The following is an 8,318-nucleotide window of genomic DNA, read 5'->3' as shown; positions in this document are numbered from 1 at the left end:
CTCAGAGATTCTGTCGAACTCAGCCGGGAGTACAGAAACAATCCCACAGTCAATTAGCAATTCATCTGACTCTATGTCAAAGTTATCATCGACTTCTTCGTCTGACAATGGAGAATACTCAGGCTCTTTTTCTGTATTGGGGATCGGAGCATCGTCGTCGACCAATTCTTTGATCAATTTCTTCCCTAGGATCATCCCAGCAGCTAATCTTTCATTTGCTATTTTAGCCTGCTCCTCAGTCAACTTCCTATGAAAGGGTTTTAACTGATAGTGAGAAAATCCTGCCTGCACCATTTTTGAACCCTCTTGTCCATTCTTGTGGCTTCTTTGGTAACGCCTCCATTGCGTTCGAGTCATGGGGTTCTTTCCTTTGTAGTTTGGAGATATGTAATCTTTTCTTTTAGATCCACTATCAGTCCAAGAACCTTCAGCATTGGTTCCATCGCCTTGAATATGCCATTCTGGACGTTTACCTCTGAAGTTAATGGGTTTCACCCATTTGTCTTCAGGGACATCCGTCTTGGGACGGAAAGTCCTTGGTTTTTCAAACATCTTCCTGTATTCTCCAGCCTTTCGACCACTATTTTCTCCTGTATACATGAATTGACGATTCTTGCCTCGACGAGGGTCGAACCTCACTTTGTTTGCAGCATCGACATTGAAAACAGCATCACACCTTGGACATAATCCAACTTGAGAGTTGTTATTGTGGCATCTCTCCAGGAATTTCAAAAGACTTTCTTTTGGTTCAGGATAAACCATGTTTAAAACTTTGCCATCAGTAGCACCGCTTTGCTTTCTAACGAAACCATCAGTAGTCTCGACCATCATCACATCAGCAAGCTCAGTATAGTGAGCCTCTTCGACTTGCAAAGGATCAGTATCAACTTGCATTGATGACTTTGGCTTTTCTCCAAACTGTAACCTTCCTTCTTTCAAAGCTTTTTGCACTAAATCTCTGAAAAGGACACATTGAGAAGTTTTATGACCCAAGAAATTATGAAATTTACAAAATCCTCTTTTTTTCTTTTGTTCAAGAGGAGGATTTTTAAGTCCCGGGGGTACTATGATTTGCCCATCAGAAACTAACAAATCAAATATTTCATCACATTTTGTTATATCAAATGAATACGTTTTACTAGAAAATTTTTCATTCTTACTTTCAACCAGATTTTTATCTTTTGAAGGTTTAAGCAATTTACAGATATATGGTGGCCCTGGCTTTAATTCAGCCACGTTGACCTCTCCCTCTTCGTATTCACTGTCGCTATTAGAGTCGAACTCACTTGTAGTAACATAAGCTATTTTTTCTTTCTTATGATACTTATTAGCCCTAGCCTTTTCAGCCTTCAACCTTTCGACCTGGCGTACTCTATCTGCCAGTTGTGCCATATCTCTCAAATGTTGGGTGTCTAATTTCTTCCTTATGGAATAATCTAACCCACCTGCAGCCATTTCGACTAACTCATGTTCAGGAATTTGTGTAAAACATCTAGCTTTCAGCAACCTAAAACGGTTTAGATAATCATCGACTGGTTCTGTACCCTTTCGCCTAACTCCAGCTAATTCTTTCAAACTAATTTTCGATTGTCCCATATAAAATTGTTCATGGAACAATCGTTCTAATTGGTTCCATGAGAACAAAGATTGGGGGGCTAATGTTGTGAACCAAGTAAATGCATTTTTCGTTAAAGAACTTGGAAAATACTTCATCTTTAGATTTTCATTGTTTGCTATTTCTCCAGCCTCTGTCTGGAACCTAGCAATATGTTCAACTGTCGACTCGCCAGTCTCACCAGCAAATTTGGTGAATTTTGGAACTTTCCAACCCCTGGGCAATTCTGTTTGCCTTACATATTCTGACAACGGGGAAACGAAATTTGGTCTATGCAAACCTACATTTATCCCATTTTGGACTAAAATTTGTTCGACTACATTAGAGATATTATTGTGTCCAATATTGACATCTTGCTGGATGTTCCTAAGAACCTGGTCAGCATCTTGATGCCTTTGTACTATTCTAGGGATCTCTTGCTCAATTTGATCCCCTTGTCCTATAGGTTCGACCCCTCTCACATTCGACCCTTGAGTAGTCGAAAGGTTTGGTTGTGGGGGCGCTCCAAAGAAATCTGCAATTCTGGCCATTTGTCCCGCCAATATTTCATCTTTGATTCGTGTTATTTATCATGGGAGTAAAAACAGTTCCCATTTGTTGAGTAAGGGCATTCACCATTTCATGATTACTTTCGTCCATTTGTTGTCGAATTGACAACATTGACGTAGTACTTAAAGATGGCAAAACCCGGTGATTATATCCTATGCCTATAGGTCGACCCCCTGGATTTGATGTGCTTGTAGCCATCATGCTGTCAGAATATAATGAAGGATTTGTATGCAAACCTTGCATCATAGACGTGGGCATTCCAAACTGAGGGTTGAAACCTGGTGGAGGCATCATTCCATGAAACGGCGGTCGTAATGGATTCAACGGTGACCGTACATTCGTTGGTGATGATACCATTATTGCTGCCGTCGATCCACCAGTATTTGTTGCTCCAACTGGGGACGAATCTGCGGCATTTTGTGGTGTTGCTCCGGTTAGAACACCTCCTTGATTTCCAGAAAGATCAGAGTTATTTGTATTAACTTCAGCCATGTTAGTTAATTTCCGACCACTTCTTAATATCATTCATAACTAAAGAAAAATAAAGAACAATCGACGGGTCCCACTGGGCGTGCCAATTTGTTTACCCAGAAAAATGGTAAACAAGCGCTAGTTTCCTTTTTAAAGGTTACTTTGCGGAGTCAACTAGAATACTCCAGGACTGATTGCTTTATTTTGTTATGTTATGTGTATCTGATTTGTATTAAATGTAAAATAATGACTTTAACGTAAAAGTAAGCACTGAAATTAAAGGCTTTAAAGTAAATCAAAGCAATAAAAAAGAAAGACAGTAAATGTGCACTGAAAGATAAAATGTAGTGTAAAATGATTGCATTTAATTAAACTGGTACGCATACGTACATTCCAAAGTTGCACTCGTTACTCATTGCGCAGAGATTTGAGTTTACTTGTGTTTATGTAGAAAATGCAGACCCTTAACTATTCCTATGAAACTTGCTTAAATAGAAAAATAAAATAACTACTACTAACGGTCGACTGGCTATCAGTCAACACGTGTCTTCGATATGCAAGATCTTCAATTGTGAGACTTCCACGCGTCCTGTGAGAACTGCCAGAAAAACTGCCTGGAACTGCTCCTTAACTTCTATTGCCTCTCGACTTCCACTTCAGTTTCTACAGCCAAAAATCCTTAAGTCTTCGCATCCTTTGGTCTGGTCGAACGCTGAAGCCTCTGATCATCTTTCTAGTCGAACAGCTTCGACTACGAAGCGTTATTTGGTCGACTCGCTTTGACCCACCTGGTAATGTAGATATTAACGTGAGGCCCAATTACCAATTTAGGGCATTTTTTTTTTACCAAATTGAGGCCCAATTGCCAATTTTGGGCCTTAGTTGCCCATTTATTTAGTAAGTCGAAATCCTAGGGTAACACCAACAGAACCAAGTGAAAGCTTTTAACACCAGGCTAATTCACGAACCAAATAGGAATTTTAATTACACGGACCTCTGAACTAAACATTATATTTTAACACGCTAATCTCGGAAACCAAACGAAGATTTTACCAGGTTCATTTCAATAACCAAACATGAGGTTTTTACTTGGTTTAGCTTAGAACAAAAAAGACTTTCCCACAAAAGAGATATTATAACAATGCCCCACACCAGAAATAAACATATCATAAATAAAATATTCGCTCTCAAAAACACTAAGGAAAAAGTAAATAAATAGAGAGAGAGATATGTGAGAGAAAGGTATTCTAAATACATTTTATGGTGAGAATTGAAATAAGCGCAAGCCTTCTATTTATAGGACAAAGCATGGATAAAAATGGAAACAATCCATGGACATTTTAAAGCTCATAATCGATTATGCATATCACATAATCTATTATGTACTTCAAATGATTAAGGTTTTTAAATGGTATTCTCACTAATAGTTAAGAGACCTAATAATTGATTATTAGGGTTCTAAAAGTGATAATCGACTAACCTTAATGCGATGATAAATTATGCTATTTAAAAAGTCATTTAATTGATTAGAATGCGTCTCTAATTCATTAGTTTGGCATAAAAAAAGTTTTCTGGTGGTTTGAATAAAATAAGAGGGGCTTTTCCGATAACTCAAAAGTATATATGTGATTTTCCTTAGTAATTCAAGAGCTAATATTATACCTTTACATACACTTATCACTCAATACTCATAAGGCAAACTTTCACATTTCCTCTATTTGACAATTCTTAAGATTCAAGCTCCATTCCTTGATACACCATGCTTTAACACTTCATCTAAGACTTGAATTATGCTATATGATGAGACTTGATAACTCTTTATTATAGATACCATCATTAGAAAGATTGCTTGATCAGACATCTTCACTAACTCCACCAAATACCACTTCATATTTTGTGTTGTCCTTCAAAGATAGGCTTTGACATCTTGATCTCCAAGCACTACAACTGGATCATCACATCTTATGACATCCTAATCTCCTAGCATCATACCTTAATCATCAGGTCAGATGACATCTTAATCTCCAAGCATCATGGCTTGATCATCACAATTGATGACGACTTTTCCTCACAATGTTGTCATCATCAATAACAAATAGGTCAATAGATTATTGCAATCATTATACGTCCAAGCACAAATATCCATATTTTGTACTTTTCTTTGATTTTCGTTTTTTCCTTGTGTTGAATTTCTCTCCTTACTTTTTCATCGTAACTTCCATAGTAAAATACTATGAAACTTTCTAAATAGGATTATTCCAACATGGTTTAGTCTTTTCCACGAATATTTAGAGGATTTATTAAAATCTACAAAATGCATTAATAGTAAAAAAAAGTCTTAAAAGCAATAAATTTAAGTACTAAAAATATTTTTTGACATACTTTCATGAATAGCCACTCATTTGTGAAATTGCTATGTCTATAATAGTGTGATTTCAACTGTATTTTAATGTTCTTCCCCATTATATATATATTTTTGATTTATTGTTTTATTGAAGTTTTGATTTTATAATTTTGTAGTAATTTCGACTTACCGTTTATCATAGTTGATGTACCTCATAGCTAACCCTAATTCTCACATAGGTTGAAACCATTCAGTGTCTTTTTAAAATGAGAAAAATGATCAAAAGTCAACAATGTATGACTTGAATCACAAGTTATAAGACTTGAATTAATCTTTTTTATATGCTTGATTTAGATCATAACTTTGTCTAGTTCGAATCAAGATTTTCCTGACTCGAATCAAAGGCACCTTGACTTGAATCATAGTTATGGTTAATTTGAATCATGCATGAACATAAGAATTTGACTTTAATTATGGATGTGTGACTCGGATCAGATGTTTGCTTGACTCATATCACATGATTCATATCATGAATCGAATGAAATATGCCAAATTGTTACTCGAATTAAATTTTTAGTCACCTATTTTGTGTCTTATCCCTAGCATATATATAAATCATTTTTGTTTCTCTCTCTATAATATTAATTCATATTTTTCATAATCCTTGACAAATAAATAGTGTTTTTTCATTCACAAAAACTTTCTCTCTCAATTCAAACTTAAAGAAAAACTTACTTGAGTGTTGATTTTGTGAGTTTTGATTAAGTGTTGGGTGAGATTCATATGAAAATATATCATCTTCAACCTTTAGCCAAAAAGCCCATTGTTGTGGTTACTCAACTCTAAGATTCAGTGTAAGTGGTGGTTGTAAGGTATATTAGGGATTCAAATGTTTTTTAAGACTATTGTGTGTTATCAGATTTAAGAATCGAACTATGATTATGAATAATGGAGACTGACTTCCAGCGAAGAAAACTACTAATTTCTCCTCCAAGGTAATTTTGGAAAAATCAAATGAAGACCGTTGCAGAAAAAATCTTTGATTTTCTAACTCCTTCAGTAGTTCAATGACTTGGATAAGGAAATTCAAGTAGGATTGAGTGAAGATCGTTGCGGACAAAACCTTAGAGTTCTTTGGTTCTGGGAAGGTGATTGGCTCGAGATCAAGTGAAGATCTTGAAGAATTAGCATCTGTGTGGGTTGTGTTTAACATAAGGAAAACCAAGATTCATATTTGTATTATTGAAGCATTAGTCTTTAATTTTTAATATTGTCAGTAATTATCTGTTGTATCAAAAATATTGAGTAATAATTTGTTAAATAATGGAAAACCAACGAGTTTTTAATGGTTTTTCATTGGAGACTAAACTAGGTGAAAGTGAGGAAGATGCATCGAACCAGTATAAATATCGATGTGCAATTCTCTTTATCCCTCTTTTTTAATCTCTATATAGTTTGCATGTTCATAGGTAGTTTGTCATTTTCTAGCAAGGTATGATTTTAGGAATTTATCGCTTTTTAGAATTGTATGTTGTTAGGTTTATTGTTCACAATGCTTTAATGTTTAAGCATAGGTTTGTGTTAGATTTTGTTTGCTAAACAATCTTTCTGGTGATTATATCTGTACAAAATTGTAATATTAGATTCTTAATTCAAATAATAAAACTCTATTCAAACATCTCGTTATGAATTGAATTTGATTAAGTGGCACATTCTTTGTTAGTAATTTATCAGTCTATTTTCATTATATTTTATGTTCATTGAGTAAATCGTGCAATCGGTCCATAACATGTCTTTTCTAAAACATCCACTCCCGACCAATTTTTTAAACTCTTATTTCAGGAAACTTTTTGAAACTACTTTTTAATCGGGGAAGGTCTATTCAACCCATCTTTTTTTAATCGGGGAAGGTCTATTCTAATCCAACATACATAGGTCCAATCCAATTGCAGACGACCACTCAACTTGTGAAAATGTGGACTCTTATACTCAAGTTCTGCACTAGAACAAGTCACAACCCTCATCTCAACTAGTGATATTCATCTAACGATATTTTGTGTCTCGCTTTGTATCCATCGATGACGGTTTTAACTGTCATTCCTATATCGTGACTCTACGTTGGTTGTTTGAACATGACGCTTGGAGCAGAAGCACGTGAAGTGTTACAGGTGGTAAAAGGCTCAATAAGATTGATCCAACATACATAGGTCCAATCCAATTGCAGACGCCCACTCAACTGGTGAAAATGTGAACTCTTATACTCAAGTTCTGCACTACAAGCCACGGCCCTCATCTCAACTTTTGATATTCATCTAACAACATTTTGTGTCTCGCATCATATCCATTGATGACGATTTTAATTGTCATTCCTATATAATGGTGACTCTACGTCACGTCAAAGTAGGATTCATTCATTCACTTGAAAATTCCACCTCTCACTTTGCTGTCTTGATCGTTAGAACACTAATCTTACACGTATTTTTTCCTTGTTCACCGGAGAAATTTATTACCATGCTATAAACTTTTTTACAGTAGTCATCATCAACATATTTCTATTTTTTATCCCACACCAAAATACCAACTTAACCTCACTGCTTTGTGCAACACTGCAACGTGCAGCAAGGCAATATGCATTTGGCGTAGATATTTGTTTCTCTGTACCACTCTACCAATCCATATACAAACTTTAGATGTTAAATTGTTTACTGAAAAAAATCTTATCAATTTATCCACTCATACTATATGGTCACTTCATCATACATGATATACATATAACAACTATCAGTGTTTGTAAATAAATACTCTAAAATTGAAAAGATGTGTACATATAGATGCACAAAATATAAATCTAGAGAAACTGAGTGAGTAAGAAAAATTAATAAAAATATATATAAAAACTTAGTTCGTGATTGATCAAAATATTTGGTCGTATACATTAAATTTAATTTCATCCAACTAGGTACATTCTGAGATGGTTAAAATTGGACGATGAAAAAACACATGGTTGTAGGAATCAGGGGGTAAGTAAAGCAATGCCCATTTCTCTTAAGGATTTGGTCTATAGGCAATTCAGCAGCCCATTCTAAGATCAGGATATGGTAAATGGACTATGCTAAATATGCCGACGTGGAAATTGGAGAATTTTATCTTACAACCTAACAATTTAACTTGGCACCCTTCTATTATTTTTTTATAATATCAATAATATCCTTGTTTAAGAAAAATCGCACAAAATAAAAATACATTAACAAATAAAAAATAGGGCAGACACACCAAAATTTTTGTAGTTTAATAAAAAAAATTGACATATATTTTTATTGAATTTTTCAAAATCTTATC

General features: G+C 34.8%; 1 pseudogene; it reads right to left on the bottom strand.

Annotated features, from left to right (window-relative positions):
- Positions 1-843: 843 nt before the first annotated feature.
- LOC131656080 (uncharacterized) lies at positions 844-2,254 on the bottom strand (annotated as a pseudogene).
- Positions 2,255-8,318: the final 6,064 nt, after the last annotated feature.

Source organism: Vicia villosa, linkage group LG3, assembly GCF_029867415.1.
Source record: "Vicia villosa cultivar HV-30 ecotype Madison, WI linkage group LG3, Vvil1.0, whole genome shotgun sequence".
Classification (NCBI taxonomy): Eukaryota; Viridiplantae; Streptophyta; class Magnoliopsida; order Fabales; family Fabaceae; genus Vicia; species Vicia villosa.
The sequence above is the reverse complement of the archived record's forward strand: the minus strand, read 5'-3'. Positions and strand labels throughout refer to the sequence as shown.